At 52.4% G+C, this 22,243-nt stretch overlaps 1 long non-coding RNA gene across 1 annotated transcript; it reads left to right on the top strand.

Annotated features, from left to right (window-relative positions):
• The first annotated feature begins 21 nt into the window (after positions 1 to 21).
• On the top strand, positions 22 to 15,836 carry LOC123286575 (uncharacterized). Its single transcript, XR_011504050.1, has 3 exons — positions 22 to 132; positions 3,122 to 3,245; positions 10,048 to 15,836. It is a non-coding gene; the product is annotated as an uncharacterized lncRNA (long non-coding RNA).
• Positions 15,837 to 22,243: the final 6,407 nt, after the last annotated feature.

Genomic DNA, 22,243 nt, shown 5'->3' on the forward strand with positions numbered 1-22,243 from the left:
CGTGTTTTGTGTTTTGAATAAGTTGCCAAAACACCCTGAGTGAGGCCAGGAGAGGGTGGGCTCGGGGCTGTTCCTGACAGACGCTCACTTGGGCCCCAGTGGCCCACAGTGTCTGAAACGTCTGGACACAGTGTAAGTTCCAAAGAAGAAAAATTCCCCTAGCCGCTGGAGTGGGGGATGCTGGGAGCAGGCAGGAGGGAGTCACTCAAACTCAGGCAGGTGCTGCCCATCAGAGAGGACTCAAGAGGTCTTCTGGGACTCTGTCCTGGAGGGCACACAACAGGCTTGACCTAGGAGGCCGGAAAGGTGGGCCCCAGGCTTGGCCATGCCCTGCCCCTTGGGGGACCTTGGGCTGGTCACTGCCCCTCTGGGCCTCATCAGTGCCATGGGCCCATGGACTCTGACTATGGCTATTATCAGGATTCCTCTTATCACTGGAGCCCTTCCTGGGAGCCCTGCCGGAGCATCTCGCCTCCTCCTGGTTTCCGTGGGCAGGGGCAACCCGACACCCCTGTGTAAAGTCGTGTTTCTCATTCTCAGCTCTATAGACATTTGGGCTGGATGGTTCTTTGTTGTGGGGGCCTGTCCTGAGCACCTCAGCATGTTTAGCAGCATCCCAGCCTTCTACCCATGAGAAGCCAGTAGCCCCTGCCCCCCAACACTACAACCAAAACCATCTCAAGACTTTGACAAATTGTCCCCTGGTGAGAACCACAGGTCTAGAGGGAGGGCTCTGGTCGAGGGGAGCCTCGGGACTGGAAGTTGCTGGACTGGCAGGACTTTGGGTGGGTCCCCTCATCTCTCACCAGGTCCTCAACTTCCTGCCTCTTGTCATGGGAACCAGAACTCTGGGCCTCTGAGACAGAGGGAGGAGGAAGTTTGTTTGGGATCCAGAAAGCTGCTTTAGGTCAGGTTGGGTGGGCTGGGGGTCCCAGACTCTCCCACCAGGAGGGTCCTAGGAGGGAGGGTGTGGTCAGGGAAGGTGGCAGGGAGCCCAGCTTTGTTTCCTCGGAGAACAGCATCATTGTGCGAAAATGATCCGCACCTATAGTATGGAACGCACCTCACTGTCTCTGGCACCTTGGTGAGTCTTCCTCCCCCAGCCGCCTTCTGGTGGTTTCCACTCCTTCTGCCTCTCTCTCCTGGATGGCTGCTGATTCCACACCCTCCTCTCCATTCCTACCATCACACCATCGTCCAGCCCTCCTTGCTTCTTACTGGGGCTATTGCAATAGCTCCCAATAGCTTTCCCTGCCCCTATTCTCTCCCAGACAGCACCCCCCGCCACCTCCCCTGATTGGTCCTCCACAATGCAGTGTTTTTCCTGAGAAACAGATCTTCATGTCATATGCTCCTGCCTGAAACCTTTCAGTGGCTCCCTACAGCCCTCAGGATGAAGCTCAAGTTCTGTAGGCTGCCCACCAGGCCTTCACGCTTTGCCCTCCCTCACAGCCTCAGCCTCATCCCTCATGTTCCTCTCCTCTTCATATTCATCCCATTTCAAACCCTGGCAATGCTCCCATGGACTATACTGTTTGATACCTCCATGCGTTTGCACAGTCTATTTCCTCACCTAGAGGGTTTTTTGTGCTTTGGTTTGCTTGTTGAACTCCTATTCACCCTTCAAAACCCAGTTTAGGAACCATCTCTTCTGTGAAACTTTCCCTGACCTCCCTGGCCGAGTGAACTGTTTCCTTCCCTGACCTGCTCTCTTACCCTTGTCTCAGTGAGGTTTTATTGTCTGTCTCCCCTACTAGACTAAGAATTCCTGGAGGGAAGTTCCTTGAGCTCAATGATGCCCAGCACAAAGCCAGGCAATGGCCCAGTCAATGTTTATTGAATTGAATTTAATTCAGAGGCAGAAGGAGATGAAATTCAGCCCCTGTTAAGAAGGCAGAGGCCTCTGCTCAAGCAGTCCTGACTTGCTGAGGGAGACAGCTGCCCTTTCTTACCGCGGGAGCTTCAGGACACCCAAATATAAACCAATGTAGGAGTACACAACAAGCTGGTAATGTGGCACCAACTGGTTCCAAAAGTGGAATTCTAGAACGTTGAAGTTGAGAGGGGGCTCTTGTTTACAGGCAAGGAAACTGAGGCCCAAAGAAGTGACACGCCCTTGCCTGCCACATCCAGATGGTTAGTGTCTCAACCGGGGCAAGAAGGCAGGTCCCTGCAATCCCGGTTTGGGGACTGTGCTGCCTCAGAAAGCAAGCCGACCCCTCTGAGCAGTAGCCCCGACTCTGAGGAGCTGCAGGGTGGGGCTGAGCCTCTGCCCCTTCCCCGCTGGGTGCTCATCTGCACGTGGGAACGTGGCGCCTGTCCCCAGGGGGTCCGGGCCGTGTCCCGCAGCACAGCACCCACCCGCACACAGTAGATCTGCACAAGAGGCAAGTCCCTCCTCCCGCTCTGCATGGGGAAGGTGCCAGCACTGAGGCCACACAGCTCAGAATCAGGAAGTTTGTCGGAGGCGAGGAGCCAGAATTTACGACAGGAACTGCTGTTTCCTGAGTACGCTGTGTTCCCGGAGGCCTCTCCTCCTCTCTTCAGAGCCCCGTCCGCCCCCACCCGCCCCCACACAGTCACCCATTACTGCAGGTTCAGCCTCTGCTTCCAAATGTGCATCCCCAGCTGCACCCTCCCTCCTGGGGACCCGCCCCACATTCCCACTGTCCCACTGGCCAGCTGGACCTTGGCCTTGGCTATCACATCCTCACCCCGAAGACCGAAGGTCTGACACCGTGCTCTGGGCTTCCCTGTGACACACGGCGGTGTGTCAGAGCCGCCTTGATGTCATCAGAGTTTGGATTACAGGACATGAAAGGATCTGATCTAAGTCCATGTGCATAGGTAGCTCCACAGACACAGGCCCCTTCTCCACCTCTCCATCACCGCTGCTCTCCCTCTGCCCACAGTCAGTCCTCCAACCCCCAGTGTCTGCATTTTTCTTGGACTCGTCTCTCTTACTAAGTGAGTGCTGTTGGCATGGGAGCCACATGTCTGGAAAGTGCACGGGCTGTTCAGCTACAAACTCCCAAGGGCCTAAGGCACAGCCATTTTGTCTCCAAAGGCTCAAGGACACAGCTGACCCTCCGAAATTCTCTTTACTTCTTTCCCTCTTCAGTATAGCTGCCACCACCCACTCTAGACATCACGGTGAGACTGCGATGGCCATAAGATGGATCTAATGATCGGAGGACCAGGAAGTGCTCGACTCTTTCCCAGCCTCCCAGCACCTCACAGAAAAGGTAAAGCAAAGCAATAGGAGACTTTGTTGTTGGCTGGAGCTTTGACCCGAAACTAGGTTTGGAAGTCATGCCACCAACACCAGACCACCTTTTCCCTCAGATAGTCAGGCCCCAGAGCCTTGGTCCAAAGGGGCTCTTCCCCCCAGTGCCCCACCCAAGTCTCAGGTGAGCAGAGGCCGGCACAGAAGCAGCGGGGTCCCGACGTGTGGGCCTACATGGCCCTGGTGGCCTACCTGGGAACAGACTCAGGCTCACCTTATCTGAATGGAGCAGGCTTCGGGCGGGTGGAGAAGAAGGTGCAAGAAAGAGCTGTCCAGGGCTTCTCACAGCAAGTGGGGAGAGGGACACACATGGAGAAACATCCGCTTTAGGAGAGCGGTCCCTGGGCCTTTCCTTTCTGGACTCCTACCCCAGCTCTGCACTGCTCTGGCTAGGCCTGCAAAGGGCCAGGGCCTAGTTCATGGGGCCTTTTAAACAGGCATAGTGACCCCAGCTGCTAGCACATTGGCCCAACTAACATCCTTGAATTGGCCCAGAAGGGCAGTGGGAAGGGATGGAGTGGGCCACACCTCTCCATCTCCTGGCCCTGACATTGGCTTTTTGTTTCTCAGCCTGCTTCCATGAGGTGACCCTGGAGGCCATGCTCTTTTGACTAAGTTTCCTCGCAGACAAAAGCCGCAGTCCTTGGAGGTCTGAAGGTTCAGTGGTGGGAGGCCTGAGGGTTCTGTTGTCCTCGCTTTCTTTTCTCAGAGGATGCCTGGTGACCTCTGGAATTGTGGCATTGTATCCCAATTGGGTGATATCCCTTTTCCACATCCCAGATTTCTCCAATTTCCCCAAACTCCTCCCCCAAAAATTACTCAGATAAGATGGAGTTGCAAGACAGTTGGTGGAGTGAAAAAGTGTTGGCTCTGGACTCAGCCAGACCTGGGTTGCAACCTCCCTTTTCCCATGTTCTGGCTGCAAGAGCTTGGACAGTTCCTGGCTCTGGGGCCTGGGTTTGCTCGTCTGCGGGACGGGGTGCTGTCTTCCATGGGGGTTGTGAGGATCCCTGCGCTACCACGTGGAGGCAGCCTGCGTTGTGATGCTCGGTGAGCGGTGACCAACAGGTACTCCAGATTAGAAGATAAATACAAACACCGTATTCACAAAAACCCAAACATTTAGAGAACACTTACTATAATACGCCAGACACTAAACTAAGGACTTAAAGCTAATCCTATTTAATCCAAGAATAGCTCTATGGGGGAGGTACTATCATTGTCCCCATTTTACAGAGGAACTCAGGACACAGAGAAGAAAGTAACTTGTCAAGAAGTAGAACCGGGATTCGAACCCAGAGACCTGGACTCCAGCGTGGTTGTTCTAGGAAGGGACAGCAAAAGGGGGCAAAAGTGAAGCTGGGGTCCCCATCAAACATGGCCCAGAGGTTTGTCTGTTCTTAAGACGGGCACCCTCTGAGGCACGTGGTGAAGAGATCCTTAGGAGGGAGGCAGTCCACCGCCTTGACTGCAGACACTATCCCGCGTCGGGGGTGAGAGGGGAGGGTAACAGCTCTTGTCTTTCAGAGTCTCTGCTGAAAGAGATTATCCAACGTCTTGCCCGGCTCTGATACCTCCCAAGCAGCCCAGCCCCAGCCAGTCGGGGTGGAGGGAAGGCCTGGGATCTCAGAACGTGGAGGGAAGGGTCCTCAGCAGTACTCATGCTGGGAATTTGAGTGAGGAGCTGGGATGGCAGCGCTGCTGACTTGCAAAAGATATCTGTTGGCATGCGGACAGTGTGAAGGAAAGCTCGTAATTGTAGCCATAAATCAAATGTGGACAGAGGCAAAACTGTCAGACTTTTGGAGTTACTTTGTATAGAAGAGGTGGAAAACGCAGCTGTGGTGTGATAGCTAGGCTTGGGGAATGTTGGCAGAAGTGGGACTTGTGGGGTCCCCATGGAGTGGAGGAGGGTCCCCTGCTCCAGAAAGCTGTTGCTGTGGGCCTCACTTTCAGAATAACAAAACAGCCAGTTCCCCAGGGAAGGAGGCCCCTTCATCATGGGTCTGTCCTGGGGACAACCGTGATTGAGCCCAGTTTATCTTTAGCACTCTTGTTCTCTTTGTGGATTTGAGTTCCGGCTCCGCCACCTAAAGCTCTGTGCCTCATGGCAAACCACTTAAAGGGAAATGACTATATGTATTTGGTGCCTGCTATATGCCAACTCCTGGGGCTGGCCTTCACAGCTTGAACATAGCTTCTGCCTCACTAATTGAACCGGATTTAAATCAAGTGGCCACTTACCCCCAGCCAGCTTTGTGCTTCAGCCGGGCGGGGCCATCCTTAGCTGGAGAGGTTGGGTCCTGACTAGTTCCAGCCAATCATTATGGTCCCATTCCTCTTGCCTGTGATTGGCTCAGATGTGGACACGTGACCCAATTCTGGCCAAAGAGATGTAAGGGGAAGGCTATTGGGTGCTTCAGGGGAAGGTTTCTCATCTCATTCTCATAGGAGGAGATGTCTGTTAAACCTCTGGATGTTGTGCCTGGAACCACTGCAAGCATCTAGCTACCAGCCTGAGGCTGACCGCAGCACTGAGGATAGCAGAGCAGAGAGGTGGAAAGAACCTGGGTCCTTGGTGACGTCATTGAACTGCTAAATTAGCTGTTGCTGGAGCTGGCCTACCCTGGGATTTCTTGTTATATGAGATTGTTTAAGCCACTTTGAGTTGGGTTTTCTGTTATTGGCAGTTAAGTGTCTCTACCACTTCTTGCTTCACTGAAAAATGAGTAGAAGTATGTTCCCTCCCCCATGTTGGAGGGTCCCAGAGCTGGGTTTCTTGGTCCCTGTGGGTCATTCTCTTTTAGCTTTTCATATAACAAGTCGCCCCCTCAGGTGCAAGCTCCTCCCTAGGGTGTCAGGATGGGTGGGTTCAAGTAACAACCACTTTTCCCCTCCAGTGCTCTGGTCATTTAGCTGGTGAGGCCTCATTATGGCAGCTGTATTCTTCTCTCAGGCAGACATAAAATGATCTTAGGAAGTGCCTATCCAGTAAATGTCCCTCACTGTTTCCTGGGTGCCTTGCATGAGTGTGTGCTATTAATTGGAATTATAAGGTATTTTACATGCAAGCTCGTGTTGGACAATATTGGTGGGTTATTTAGCATCCACTGTCTAGTTTTGCCTCAGGATGTCTTGTGCTCCCTGGATGTATATGAGATGAGGACTGAAAACTCCACAGATGACTGTTGGAGATCTCTGGCTTTCTAATGAGGGGTAATGGAGGAACTGCGGCACCTGGGAGTCTCCCGGTCAGCTCTTTGCTTGGGGGAGGAGCTGGTTCGTGCAGGACCGTCAATTCTTTCTGGTGTCAAGAAGAGGGAGATTAACGGCCCACATCTCTGCTCCTCCACACACACACCTCCAACCCATACAGCTGGGACCACTGAGATGCTTGTCCCGTGTCCATTTCTTAGATGCTGGGGGGTCAGGCGGTGGTCGGGGGGAGTCTACTTCAGCCTGAGAGGGCTCCCAGCCTGTGTCCCACATTTGACTAATGCATCCTAACCAAGTAGGCTTCCGCATAATATCCTGGGGGTCAAGTGCTCAAGTGACGGCCCCCAGAGAGGACTAGGGTGAGTGGAAATGGACTGTTCCTACTGTTCCCCACAGTTAATCCCCCCTGTGGAGCTCTGTGAGTCCCAGGCTGGGTCTGTGAGTAGCCGCTCTGGGGAGGGCAGGACCGCAGGACTCCTGAGTCCAGTGAGCCCCAGTGAGGTCAGGACAAACTGGTCTCTCCAGGGACAACCTCATCAGCCTGAGGGCAGAGGTGGACCTTGGCCAGGGCAAGGCAGGGAGCTCCTTCAGACTTCACGTGACTCGTCCTTTTTGTCCTCATAAGGGCTTCTTGCTCAGGGAAATAGAGCTTGTTCTCTTGGAGGCAGTGAGTGCCTTCCTGCTACCCACAACTGTGAGGAAACAGACCAGCGACTCAGAGAGCAGCCTCTGGAATCTACCTAGGTCTAAATCCTGGCCGCGCCATTACTATTTGTGTGACTGTGCTAGTTATGTGACCCCTCTGTGTCCTGCTTTCCTCTTCCACACAATGGGGAGAATCACAGCCCCCGTCTCCTGGAACGGTCAGGAGTGTTACAAGAGGTGGTACATGGACAGCACCCAGGTCAGGCACGTGCTAGGTGGCTAATAGATGTGAGCTATTATCACGAACTCCAGTCGTCCAGTGAGTGAGGTGTCCAGCTGGGTTCTCTCCCAGAGGCCTTTGCAGTCTAGTTGTAAGCTGCCCGTTGGTAGACGTGTCTGTATTCCACAGGTTCTGAACCCCAGTCCTGATTCTCATGCAGCCCCCCCATTGGCCTTGTGAGGTAGGTGACCCTGTATTATTGGTTCCGTTTTATCGATTCCAGTAAGTGAAGGAGGCTCAGAGAGCAGCTGAGCATGTGTCAGCTCAGCTCTGTGTAAGAGGGACAGGTATGTTCTCAGAACGCCCTCCATTTGGCCCAGCCTGAGGTCCCCCTGAGGAGGACAATCAGCACCTCCTAATGTGGGAAACCGGGGGCTGAGGCAGGGAAGGGCTGGCAGGGAGGGCAGCTGGTAAGCAGTCCTGGGGACTGCAGGCACTGGCATGAGGGCCCCAGCATGGAGAATGAGAAGGGCTTGGCGGCCAGCTGGTGGCCTGGCCTGTCTCACTCAGTAGGGAGGACGCCCATGGTGCTCATGGACCTAAGGTGAGAACACTGGGCGAAGTTGCGAATGGCAGCTCCCCAAGGACCCTGGGGCAGAAACAAGGGGTGAGGGGCATTTAGGGCAGCTCCCCAAGCTTTTGCTCCTCTCTGAACTGTGCCTGGGTGTGCCCCATGTTGAGATGGAGTCCAGGGCTGGGGGAATCACCTGTCATACACAAGAAGGGGGCTGACACACACAAGAGGCCTGCACCCTCCTCTTCCTATGGCACTTAAAATACTTCAAGGGAGGGGCCAGGCTGGTGGTGCAGTGGTTAAGTGCACATGTTCTGCTTCAGCAGCCTGGGGTTCACTGGTTCGGATCCCAGGTGCAGACATGGCACTGCTTGGGAGGCCATGCTGTAGTGGGCATCCCACGTATAAAGTGGAGGAGGATGGGCACAGATGTTAGCTCGGGGCCAGTCTTCCTCGGCGAAAAAGAGGAGGATTGGTGCCAGATGTTAGCTCAGGGCTAATCTTCCTTAAAAAAAAAAACAACAAAAAACTTCAAGGGAGCTGCCTGCCCTCATCCACCACCCTTCTGCTCCTCCAGCCTCCCTGCCCCCCAACAGCTGTTCCCCCAGCAAGATTATGCTGTTTCTTCTGAAGAGTCTACCTCTGGATTATCTCTGAAAACAACCTAACCATATCGGTAAAGAAAAGTTATAAAAAAAAATCAGCCACAATCCTGTCAAACTGTTGTTTTTCCTATTTTCTGACAAGCTTAGTCTAAGTGGTGGCCTACTTTCATCACACTGTCCTGTGTCCTACTTGTAAACCTGGCGTCAGAAGCCTGGGTCGCCCGTCCTTTCGGTACATTACATTGGTTCACACCCCTCCCAGGTGTGTGGCTACCCTCGGTCAGCCCCTCCAGGTCAACTCTGCACCTCCTCCACCCTGGTCTTGACCTGGGGGCATGCCCCTAGTGTCTCTGTGTGTGTCCAGATCCCCTCTTCTTATTAGGATACCCGCCATTTTGGGTTAGGGCCCACCCTAATGACCTCATCTTAACTTAATCACCTCTATAAAGGCCTTATCTTCAAATACAGTCTCATTATAAGATACTGGGGCCTGGGGCTTTAACATGAATTTTAGGGGGACAGAATTCAGCCCATAACATCATTCCCCCTTCTCCCTTCTGTGGGGTTACTGAGGGCTGGCCGTGCTTCTCAACAGAAGGTCACAGCTCTCGTCATGCAGCCCACAGCCAGTTCTCTGCCCGTCCCTCTGAGGCCTGCTGGAGTTAATGGTGCTCAGCTGTTACCAGCCCCTGGGGTGTCCACACACGTGCCCTGCCCACCCCTTTGTAAATAGTCCTTTTATTCAGCTCTCTTGTGTTATCCGTTTTGAGCGTGCCGTCTAATTCCTGCTGGGCCCCTGCCTGATACCCAGGGTTGGTGGCAGAGCTAACACCGCACCAGGCAGCTCTGAGGACTTCTGCATAGTGGAGTGGGAGACACCCTAGTTCTGCTGTCCTGTTTATCACCTTCCTAGGCATTGGGGTGCTCTGCCCTGGTCACATACTGAAGGCATGAGGATAGAGAGGGCAATGACCTCGGGTGACAACACAGCAAATGTCTTAAAACAGAATGTTATACACCTTGAAGGCTGCCCCGAGGATCCTCAACAGCCCTCCTTCACATGGATAGCAGCGGAATGCCCGAATGTTCCACTCGGCAGCTCCTCTCCTTCCTCCAGCCGCCAGCCCAACTCTCAAACTCCTGCTGTTGCTTTTGTATTACGCAGTTCAGTAGGCTCCCCTCCCCACTTTCAGCCTGTTCAGGCTGTTCCCTGGGCTTCACATTTCACACCCAAAGAGGCTTCCTCGTATTGGGCCAAACAGAGGTGCTCTCTGGGAGACTGCCCCAACTGTGGGCCAATAATTTCCCCTTCCGCATCATGGCCTCTTTTCAGCTGATGTCATGTCATGACGGTCTCTGTGTGTGTTATGCAGTCTTGTAGTATTCCAAAGAGGCAGCATGCCTCATTTACCTGACCGTTCCCCTGCTGTTGGATATTTACGGCATTTATATTTCATTAAACCAATTTTTAGACCCAATCCTTTCTGTCTTCATTTCCCAGATCTCAGAGATGGTAGAAGTGGTCTGTATACATGTGTATGTGTTTTTGATCACCTTTCCACGCAGAAAGCATCGACTTCCCCTGAGTTATTTTGAGCCGATGGATGTGTGTGGTGCTTGCCCAGGCCTAAGGTTCTCAGGACCATCACTGAGAAGAACTTATGAAGACCAGAAAAGCTCTCTGTAGACCTTGGTCCTCGGAAAGGGAACAGGTACCAGGCCTGTTGAACGTGGAGCCCATGTCAAAGGAACTGCAACAGGAAGAGCTGTGCCACCATCGTTCTAATAGCTGCTACTTGCTTTTCAAAACTTTCAATCTATTATCCTACTACTTGTGTAGCAAGGCCAATAAGAAGAGTTGCTTTTACGTTGAGCCTAACAAATGCAGAGTTTCCCGAAGTCCGGGCCACGGAACACCAGTCACGTGGCATCCTCTAGAAAAAGCATGCTGAGTGCTCAGGAGAGTTTGGAGAACACTCTACCCACCTCGAATGCATTTAGGAAAGTCTCAGAATCAGGCAAGAAAGAAACATATTCATTTTTTAAATCCCAATATTCCCCAAACTGGTTAGACCATTCACAATACCAATGAACATCTCACAGAACTTGAGATTCATGGAAATGTCACCCAAGGAGCCCCAACGGCTCTTCTGAATAAAAAGAAAAGGTAGCATTATCACAGATGGTCATTGCTTTATAATCCTTTGAAAAGTGCTGATACAAACATGAGGGTTAACTAGAGTGCTGGATTAACCGGTCTCCCGCAGCCTTTGATCAGGATAACCAGTGGCAGTCGTGGGGTACAGAGCAGCACAGGAAGAAAATACGAGTTAGGTCAAAGAAGGTTTAGGTAAGGTCTTGAGTGACGAGTTGAATTTTTACAACTATAGACACAAAGAAGAAGTTAGGGATATTTGGGACATATTGTAAATCTTTTGAGGAAAAATCCTAGTCTTCTCCTAGACTGTTCTTAACCACTCTTTTTGAAGCCTGGATCCCGAGCTGGGGGATGAGAGCTATGTCTTAGATTCCCCACTTAGCTGGCAATCTGGTGCTGTCATGTTGAGGCAGCACAGGGACGGCAGCGTGCAGACAATTGGGCTCAGACCCACCTTTCGTTTCTCTCTAGAACAAAGCCCTGTGAAGTGGGTGGTCCTAACTCTGCCTGTGTTGCCTGAGACGGTTCTCCCAGGGGCCAAATAGGACATTGCAGTGTCTTGAGCAACCATCAACTGTGACCTCCCTTCCTCCTCCCGCTCCCCAACCCAATCCCAGCCTCCCCCCAAGATCAGGATGGAACCCAGGGAGAGACACTGGTGGGAGAATTCAAGCTGTAGCTGCTAGAGGCAGGCCCAGGACCCACTGAGTTCTCAACAAACCCTGGCTGGAGCTGAAGCAAAGGAGGTGCTGTCTGCTTGCCAACAGGGACAACGGTCCCAGAGAGATGGAGGGAAAAGGAAGGTGAGACCTGAGACAGGAAAAGAAAGGGTCAGAAAGGTCGTTGTGTGGTTGGTCTGGGTGCCCACTTGGTGCATTTCCTGAGAGACCCAGTGAGTAGAGCACAAAGCTGGTCCTTCTCAGCCTTGACTTCCCACTGCAATGACCCAAGGGCTTCCCATTCAGCCCTTGCATGGACAGGCTGCCTGGCTTTTGGGTGCACGTCCAGCTGCATGTCCCCTGCAGTGGGTGCTCAGAGACAGGCTTTTGAGTCACCTAGTGGGGCTCCTCACCCATGGGTCTGACCGTCTGTGCATGGGGTTCTTAACTTGGGTGCAGGGAGTTGCCAGGGAGTTACAGGGATGTGCTGCTGTCCCTGGTTCATGCTTCTGAATGAGAGACAGAGTACAGCAGCGGCCCCAAAGAGGAGGGTTGTGAAGAAATCAAGGGAGGGGAGAAGATGCTGACAGCCAGCTGGGACCATGCAAAGGGCTAGGACAATGTGGCTTGTGGAGAGGGGCAGGGACAATACCCTCTGACCTGGTGGTGTTATTGAAAGAACCCCATAAGAATAATAATATCAACAACAATAATGAGAACAACAAAAACGAGAATGAAAACGATAACGCACAAAACAATAGCTCATGTCTTATTCATTCAGCTAATATTCAGAGTCCCTCCTAGGTGCCAGGCACATGCTAGGCACTCAGCATATAAGTAGACAAGGTCCTTGCCCTCATGGTATTTACAGTCCAATGTGGAATCAAGTGAGCTCACAAATGTCTAATCACACCGTGATCACAGCCACAGTTTTGAGGGAGTTTACCAGGTACCAAGCACTGCATTCTCTACCTGTATCACCTCGTTTAATCCTCACAACAAATCTGTGCAGCTAGTGCTTTTGTTATCCCATTTTACAGATGGAGAAATGGAGACTCAGAAAGATCCCATGGCTTCAGACATAAACACAGTATGCAACTGAACGCGGACTGGGTGGGACCTAGAGTTGTCAAGCGCCTTTCTTTAGGTTTTAGATGGAGGCTAAATTCTGAAACAAAGATGAAGAGGGGAGGGTGTGACTGTGTGTGTGTCTGGGGGGTGATGGAATTGGCAGTGCCACATGTTGAGCAGCCACATGCAGAGTGCCAGGCCCAGGCTCTAGGAATCTGCGGGCGAGGTTGATGGGATGGATGGCGTCCAGGGTACTTTCTGCCCTGTTGCCAAGGACCTGTTCTCTGCACCTCTAAGAGCACAAGTCAGCAGATCCCCACTGAACTGTGGGCTGGCAAGGAGTTTTCCTGCCAGGGGCATTTGCTTTCCAGGCCAAAGGAGGGCTGACGGGTGTTTGGGTGTGAGCTGAAGTCTGGATGTAGGAGTGGGCAAGGCATTTGGGGCAGGAGGGGGCAGCCTGGTGAGGCAGAGTCCACGTGCATAAGGGGGAAGGAGAGGAACATTGAGGGACAGTTGGGCAGTGCCAGCATGAGGACTGTGGCTTCATCCTGTGGTGCAGGGAGCCATAGGTGGTTGAGGCTGCTCTGACCTGGCAGAGGAGCTCTGGTGCAGGCTTCACCACTGGCCTTTGACCCCAGGCCTGTGACAGGGTGGGAGAGATGGCTGGGTGTGGGGGGATCGGGGCTTACCCAGGGGCTGCCTGTAGGAGGGTCTGAGGGCCCTGTCCTCTGAGACACACACTAGCTCCCAAAGCCTGGCCTGCCTGCCCTGAGCTGCCCTGACTTGTCAGCTCTTTGGGGCCACCCATCTCCCCTGCAGGGAGCTACTTTCTTTGGGGCTTTTTGCAAGCTAACCAAAAGGGGAAATTCTCAAGCTCCCTGAAGAACCACATCTGGTTGCACCTGGAATTTGTGGGAATGGCTAATAACCCTCTGAGAGTCGAGGAGGCATCAACAACTGGAATTATCCACCTGGTGTAAACAGCCCCGACATTCCCACCAGCAGGGTCTCCCATTGGCCACATATTGCAATCACCTGGGAGACCTCAAAAAAGTACCCATGCCTGGGCCCCATCTCCAGAGGTTCTGATTTAGTTGGTCTGGGGTGTGACCTGGGCATTGGGATTTTAAAAGCTCCTCAGAGGATTTTAGTGTGTGACCAGAGCTGGGAACCAGGGCCTGGCGGTGGCCTGCAGCTTTTTGGTCTGTAGTGCCACTGAAGCTGGTCGAACATCCTCCTCGAATGAAAGCACTTCTTGGAGACCCAGGGCTGATTCTTGCTACTTGAGGTGATTATAACACAAAGTTTCTTGAAATGCCCTGAGGTCCTGAGAGGAGAGTCCCCGATTCTCCCTGGAACCTTCTGAGGCCTGGGACTGACAGGCCCCGTCCTCAGCACTCATGCCCTCTCCATCCCCTCCGTCTCCTTCACAGCTACTCTTTCCTGTCCTGAGGCAGGATTCCCCCCCGCCCCCGCCCCAGTCTGCCTCCCAAACCAATTTTTTCTTTGACAGCCATTGAAGATAAATTTTTCTAAATCATCTGAGAAGACATGTGTAACCCACTGGAAATTTCAAGGCAGTGAGTCATCGTGCTCCTGGGCCCCTCAGATTCTTATGTAAGGTTGAGTCACTTTTTGTGAGGTCCATGCACAGCAGGAAAAAATTGGAAGGCTCTTAAGATGTGTGTGTGTGTGTGTGTGTGAGAGAGAGAGAGTGAGAAAGAGAGAGAGAGAAAGAGAGAGAGAGCCATGTCATTTGCAGCTTTAAGAGGCTGGCAGTGACTCCGAATTAACTTCAGAGATTCCTCATCCTCTGTACTTGTTTGCCATTCTCTCTACTTCATTTGCCATCCAAATTTGACCTCTTCAGTGACTTTTTTGCTCCAGAATGCAGGTGTGAGGATTCTGTTATCCTGCTTCTAGGGCTCAGGCACCACCGTTCGTGGGTCCCCAGGACATACAGGGTGATGTGGGTAGGATGCCCCTACTTGCTCCCCAGTGGGCATTCCCTGGACAGGAGCTGTGCCCCTATAACACGCAGGTCCCCCAGAGCCCGAGGGGTGGATAAGATGTATCTGGGGCCAGCTTCTGGGTCTGGGTTCTGTTTATTTCTGGTTTTCTCAGAAAAACACAGAGGCTGTGGAACAGGGTCTATGAGAATACAGAATTGCAGGCATTTCTTTTTCTTTCTTTCTTTTTGTTTTTGAGGAAGATAGCCCTGAGCTAACCTCTAATGCTGAGCTAATCTGAGCTAATCCACTGCCAATCTTCCTCTTTTTGCAGAGGAAGACTGGCCCTGAGCTAACATCCATGCCCATCTTCCTCTATTTTATATGTGGGATGTCTACCACAGAATGGCTTGCCAAATGGTGCCATGTCTGCACCCGGGATCCGAACTGGGGAACCCGGGGCTGCCAAAGTGGAATGTGTGCACTTAACTGCTGTGCCACCAGGCCATCCCCCCAAGAATTGCAGGCATTTCAAGGGAGCAAAATGAGGGAGCCCATTCCCTGGGGAATGAGGTTGCTCCTGGAGAGTCTGACCAGAAAACTGACACACAGATATCAAAGCAGGCAGAGGCAAAGTCACCCTAAAAAGATGGCAAGATCCACATTGGTGTAAAGGGAAAAGACGTCACTCTGAAGGGGCCAGGACTGCAATAGAGGGGTAGAAAAGGGCCAGGCCCCAGCACGTGGCCACATCCAGCTCACACTGCCCGGAAAGGGAGTCTGGCTGTGTCCTCCCAGCCGTGGGCATGTCTGCTGGGCAGGTGGAGGCCTCACACTGGCGCTGCCTGAGCTCTTCAGTCATCCACACTCAGTAAGGACTGTCCCTGGTTTTGAGTCCGGGCTTCCCAGGACCGTCTCCTCAAGAACCATGACCCAGAGAAGTGTTGGGATGCAGGTATAGACAGAGAGCAACCGGACGTTGATCATTTCCCTTGTAAATGAACAAATCCACTTTCTGGTTTGATAAAGCAGTGCCGTGAGCTTGCTTCAAGTGACTCCCTCCCTTGAACACCAAGAGACACAGATGAAAGATAATCAGGAGAGACCCCAGAGGTGGTGAAGCCAAGAGTAAATGCCATGCCCTGGAACCCACCAACTACTCCAGGGGTGTCCCCAGCATTGCCACAGGACTCACTCCTTTTCTTCTAACTTCTTGAGCTGTGTTGTCCAATAAGGGAGCCACTAGCCACATGTGGCTCTGGAGCATTTCAGTGTGGCTGATCTGAATTGAGATGTGCTGTCAGGGTCAAACACATACGGAATTTTGAAGACTTAGTATGAAAAAAACGTAAAATATCTCACTGACAATTTTCTATGTTGATTACATGTTGAAATAGCAATATTTTGGATATATTGGGTTAAATAAAATTAAAATTATTCTCATTAAAATTAATCTCACCTGTTTTTTTTTTTTTTTTTTTTTACCATGGGTCCTGCCCCAAGGACCTTCAAAGTTAAGATAAAAGCACAAAGACAACACAACAGACAGCAGTGACAGAATCTTGGGAGCTAGCAATCAGATGGGCAAGTGGTCATGGACTTTACTGACCAGATAAAGTTGAATTTGACATTGTACTGGGTTGAATGGTGTCCTCCTAAAATTCACGTCCACTAAGAACCTCAGAATGTGACCTTCTTTGAAAATAGAGTCTTTGCAGATGTAATTGGTTACGTTGAGACTTTACTGGATTAAGATGGGCCCTAAGTCCGGTGACTGGCGTCCTTCTAAGAAGGCCATGGGGAGATGCGGAGACACAGAAAGAAGAAGGCCGTGTGGTGAGGAGGCAGAGATGGAGGTGAGGCAGCCATCAACCAAGGAACACCAAGGATTGCCGGCCACCGACAGAGGCTGGAGAAGGCAGGGAGGGATTGTCCCTCAGAGCCTTTAGAGGCAGCACGGCCCTGCTGACACCTTGATTTTGGATTTCTAACCTCCAGAATTGTGAGAGAATAAATTTCTATTATTTTCAGCCACCTGATTTGTGGTACGGCAGCTGTAGGAAACTTAGCATGAAAAAAGGAATGTAAAATATCTCATCGATAATTTTTTAGGTTAATTAAAGTCTGAAACGATAATATTCATTTGGGTTAATATAAATACACTGGGTGAAATAAAATGTATCATTAAGACAAATTTCACATATTTCTTTTTAAAAAATGTGGCTATTAGAAAATACTAAATTACATACACAACTCTCCTTGATGGCTTGCATTTTGGTTTTTTTGGATAACACTGTTCTAGAATGAACAAAACAGCATGTGTGAGACCCTGGGGTTCTTCATCTGGACAAGAGAAAGTGGTGAAGCTCATGAATCAGAAGCCACAAAGGCAGGAAAGGTTTCTTCACAAAGCCCAGCAGACGAGGACATGGCAACATTTCAGCATGAGGGTAGGCCTGAAGGAGAACGGAAGGCCCTGGGTGGGATGGCAAGACAGGTCAGGAAATTTCTTCCTTTACATGTGGAACAGGAACCCTGTGCTGCTCCCACCGGGGGTCAGGGGCTGCGCTTCTGCTCTGAGGACAGTCACCCCTCCCCTCAGGGAAGGCCAGGGCGGGCAGAAGACAGGACAGTTGAGGTGGGCTCGCTCCCAGGAGCCAGAGCCCCACACTTCTCACGTTTTCAAAGACAGGGACCCCATGGCCAGGCCCAGGTTCTGGAATCCTGCTGGAATGTCTGTACTGGCTGTAGGCAGTGTGGGAGTGGGGTCTTGGGGTTACCCAAACAGCTCATTGGCTCCAGAGGGTGGTGATGGGGGGAACAGAAGGTGCGGAGAAAGAAGCCACCTGGCCAGGCCAGACCTGACTCATGTTTTCCTTGGCCGGAGCTGGAATTCCTTTCAAGGTTTCTGCCTCCGAGAGCAGCGCGGCTGAGCTGGGTAGCGGCCGGATGCTGTATTTCACTGTGTCCAGGCTGAGAGGGAACCAGAAATCATCCACGGAATGTGTGAGGTATGAAGAGCTCCTTCGAAGCATGAGAGTCTAGTGGGGGCTGGGTGATTGTTTGGAAGTGGGAGTTCAAGGGGTAAGGATTTGATGAGGCTCTGACCTGATGCCCACAAACAGCCCCCACTTTTCTAGGGTTCCTGGGTCACAGGGAAGCAGATGGGCTAGTCTGGTTATTCTTCAGCATTCCCAGCGGGCCCAGAAGTAACCTTGAAACTCCTTTCTGGAGCCCCTGTCAGAAGAGCCTCCCCCCTCCTCTGCATACTGCGTACCCATGATGATGACTACTGCCGTTGTTATTGTTGGATCATGTTCCTAAAACACCCAGACAGGTTAAGCTCTGCTTATTCAAATTGCCCCATGCTGCCGCCTGCACCTAACCAGGGCGCTCTGCGTTTGCTTCAAGACACCTGGTTGTCCTTTCTGCCTCTGAAATTCCATCCCTGGGGAATTTGTCCCAGCTCAAATACCAGCTCACCCCAGGAGGAGTAATGCAGCAAGTCATGCGTTCCGCGGGTATTTACCGAGGGCCACAAGGCCATGTGCCAGACCTCGTCTGCTTGCTGGGCACAGAGTGAACAGTGCTTCGTTAAAACCTGGTGATTAGGGGCTGGCCCAGTGGTCAGGTGTGCATGTTCCGCTCCAGCGGCCTGGGGTTCGCCGGTTCAGACCCCAGGTGCAGACATGGCACGGCTTGGCTCGCTGTGCTGTGGTAGGCGTCCCACATATAAAGTAGAGGAGGATGGGCATGATGTTAGCTCAGGGCAAGTCTTCCTCAGCAAAAAGAGGAGGATTGGCAGCAGTTAGCTCAGGCGTAATCTTCCAAAAACAAAAAGCAAAAAAACCCTGGTGATTGGATTAGCTCTCCTGTACCCCTCTCTGCACGGGTCTGCAGGAGTTCTCAGGAATGGGGGCAGTGTCAGGAGCACGAGTTTGGACCAGTGAACGACTGGTAGGGCTGAGGGCTTGTGCTCCAGCCAGGTTGGACCTCGACTCAGCGCAGTGTCAAAGCAAGGGTGACAGCTGGCATCCCTGCCTGCGGTGTCATCTCCAGTGGGTCTGGGTGCCGCTGCCTCTCCCCGCAGGGAGCCAGCCCTCCTCCCTGGCCCGCCTCCAGCTCCCAGGCCTCTCCTCCCATCTGCTTCTTATCTCTATCTCCAATGTTTAGAAAATGTCATCTTGAGCAGCCGGAACTGAGGGCTGCTGTGGGAGCCAGGAGAGGTTTGCTGTGGGGTGACGGGGGTCCCCCAGCACGCGGGTTCAGAGCACAAAGCTTATCAGAGCTAGAGGGGCCACCAGAGACCAGCCACTCCTGCCAGATGCCTGCTCCCTGGGCCCCACCAGCCCACCTCTGCCTTACCTTGGGGAAGTCGAGATTTGTAGTTTCGATAGATGGGAGAGAGAACAAGATGCTTTCTCTATCCCCCAACTTCCCCCCAGCAGCACTGTTTTACACAGGAAATTGAAGGACACCCACTCTGTTCTTCTTGGTCAGCACAAGACCAGAAGACTGGCTCCATCTGCTTAGGAAGACGAACCTCCCGGCAGCGCTGCTGGGGAAGAGGGACACAGGAAAGCTGCAGGGCAGCCCTGCCTCGGGGTTTGCCCTTTCATGGGACAGTGCATGTGTTAAGGACTAGGTGCCCTGGGGTGACAGAGACCCCCAACAAGCTTTCCCTCAGATTCTAGATGGACCCAAATCACTAGCTCTTCTAGTCTCTTGGCCATTTTCCAGTTTCCACGAGTATTGAAAGGAAGAAATGGACTTTAACTCCAGCAGTGGAGATGTGAATAGACAGCGGGTGGGGGGTGTCTTGAGATTGGGGGCCCCAGGGCTGCTGATGGAGCTTCCCCCCAGCAGGTTATTCAAGGCTGCCCCGTGGGTTTCAGTGTGTACCTACTAGAGGCAGAACTGAGAGGCAGAGGTTTTCTCCATATCGTTCCAGTTTTATGGTTTTCTTGATTAGACCTGGAAAAGCATCTTTTCCTTTTTTCATTTCTTTGAAAAAGCAAGATTTGCATAAATACAAAGTGATCATTTGGGCCTTTTGAAAGCAGAAAAAAGAAAGAGATGACCTTTTGAGAATAACGGCTCGTTGCCATGTTCTGCGTCCCCATCCCAGCCCCGTGGCTCCTGCCCCTGCCTCGGTTAGGAAAATGCCCCTGCTGTGGCTTTGACTCTAGAGGAGATGGAAAACCAGATAAAACTCTGGTCTTTCAAAGGCATTTTCCCCAAGGGCCCAACTGCTTGCAAACTTCTGAGAAAACCTTGGCCAACCTCCTGGCCCAGCTGTTGGCCTCAAAACCAGGCTGCTTGGCCTGTCCAGGACGCCCGTAAATCCTCGAGTCGGCAAGAAGCTGTGCTCTGGAGCTCTCTTGCCCCTTCGCTCAGATGCCTGGCTGCAGGCCCTAGGCTGTCCTCGGCTAGTCTAGAAGCCGGTGTAAATAAGCACATTTATCTGAGGCAGACCTCCTTTTCTGAGGAATTGTATCCCCTCAGGGGCATCAGCAATCAAAAGTCCATTGTTCCCCGCGGGGCCACAGCTCTTCCCCTCCTGACAGTTGATATTTAATTGATGGCTGCTGTCCTCCATATGGTTTTGAGCACATCAGATGGTGTTAACAGAGTTCCAGCAAAATGTTAACTCCTTTACACCCAAGGTGGAGAGTGGTGGTTCTCCTAATATCTATCGAACCTGTTATAAGAACCCAAAAGGATAGATGCACATAAATTGTAGGTCAAAAATTCAAATGTCCTGCTCTCCTTGAGGCCACAACCAAGCACAGCTTGCAGACGGGAGTTCCTGGGAGGTGAAGCAAGCTGGGAGAGGTGTGTTACTCAGGGTTGCTTCAGGTCTGGGAGAAAAGAAGGAACCTTCATCTTGAGGGTGGAAGAACCAGGGAAACATTAGTCTCGAAGACTTGAGGATGTGAGATGGCAACATTAGAGGGGCACAAGTTGGCAGCCAGGATGGAATTTGGGAGCCCACCAGGGCTCTGCTGCAGATGTGGGGCAGACGAAGCTGGACAGCTCACGAAGTAAATCTTCAGGACGCTGGGCATGGCGGTGGGCAGGAGAAAGCAGGAAGGTCCTGGACACAGCTCAGGCCGGCTCGTGCAGCTCAAGAGGCTGTCGGCCAGACTGGCTGCCCAGAGGCCTGTGTTCTAGCCCATCCTGGCACCTCAGTGGCTACCCTGCCTTGGGCCAGTCCCTTCATCTCTGTGCCTCAGTTTCCTTATCTGTGGCAGGGGATGGTGATGCTGAAGGAAAGGATAGAAACACAAAGCCTGTGAAAAATGCTTAGTGCAAGGAAGAAGCCCACTGAGGAGGGCTGAGTGCTGTGGGGGCCACCGGCCGAGTATCCTCAGCTGAGCTCCATCTTGGGCCTGGGATCCAGCAGGGTTTATAACCACAGACCATCCTGAGATGGCTCTGGAACCACGAAGCCTGACAGGTGGGCAGTCCTGGTCCCCTAGCATGCACACAGCCTATTCTCCGCTGGCAGGGGGCATTCTGCCTCCTGGGCAGGTCTTGGGAGCCCTCGGTGGACTGACGTGGCCCCAAGAGATCCTGGCTGGCCCTCTCCCCCTCTCCCCACTCCTTCCCGCTCGTGTGTTTGGGATTAACATGCATCCCTTGAACCTTTTCATTTTTCTACTGAGATGGAAACTTGGCCAGCGACCAGGCCTGGATGTGCTCGCGGTGTGGCTGGGCTCAGGCCAAGTCCACGGTAATTGTAATCACATGTGAGGCGCTTGCTGGCTCGCTGGGTGCTGGGGCGGGGGGAGAGGCATGGCTGCCAGAGGGAAGGGCGCTGGGCCAGGCGGCCAGGCTCTGGGCGAGTGTGCAGACGGTGTGGCCTCGGGCCCCTGCCCTCACCTCTCTGACACTCAGTTTCCTTGTTGATAAAATGAAGAGATTGGCTTATAGGACCTCTGAGGGCCTTGCCTTTGGTCTGGGAATCAGGCATATTATGAGACACGGACCAGCTCTCCTGTGTCCCCTTTGGTCTACCCAATCCTTGTGTGGCCTTACGTGGACACAGAGAGGGACCAAGGCCAGGGTGTGGCAGGAGGGCTCCAGGAAGACCTGCCCCTGCCCTACCTTGTCAGCCTAGATGCTTTCTTCAAGACACAGAGCAAGGAGGGGCTCTCTGAGCCAGTAGGGGTTGAGACTGTCATTAGCCTATGAAGGTAAACCCAGGGGTAGCTGGAGGCATAGGATACCATGGCGGGATTGAGGGTGCTTAGAGAAGGGTCTGGAAGGAGAGGCAGAAAAGTATCCAAGAAAACCTTCACCAGATACCCTGCAGCACAAGGGCAATCCCAATTCCCCTCCCCCGATAACCCAGGGGCTGGAGCTGCCCCTCTGCTTAATTTAATCTGCCCCCCAGTGTAACATTATTCTGAGCACTGATGGGGGCAGCCCAGAGTTCTTTACCTAGTGGATTGTCATGGCTTTTTCCATTCACATTGGCGTCTCAGAAAGCCTGAGAATAAGGAGCAGTTGAAGAGCTGTGAACAGTGGTTATCTGGCTAATCGGCATTGCCAAGAGCAGGGGTAGCATTCTAAAATACGCAGTCTGAGTAGCAGGATGAGGAGAAGGGCTTCTCCAGCTTTGCACAACCCTTGGGGTTTCTCTCCCCTTTCTACTCGCACAGGTGTCTCTCCTCATTTCTTCCTCTGTCAGTGTCTCTCGTTTCCTCCTCCTGCTGCTTTTCTCTTTCCCTCTTGTTCTTCCTTCCTCCCTTCTACTAAGAGAAGCAGAATGACATAGTGGAAGGAGAATGGCTTGGGAATCAGGCAGCTTTGACCTCATCAAACCTCAGGCTTCTAATTGATGAAACTAGGACA

This window comes from Equus asinus, chromosome 6 (assembly GCF_041296235.1).
Source record: "Equus asinus isolate D_3611 breed Donkey chromosome 6, EquAss-T2T_v2, whole genome shotgun sequence".
Lineage (NCBI taxonomy): Eukaryota > Metazoa > Chordata > Mammalia > Perissodactyla > Equidae > Equus > Equus asinus.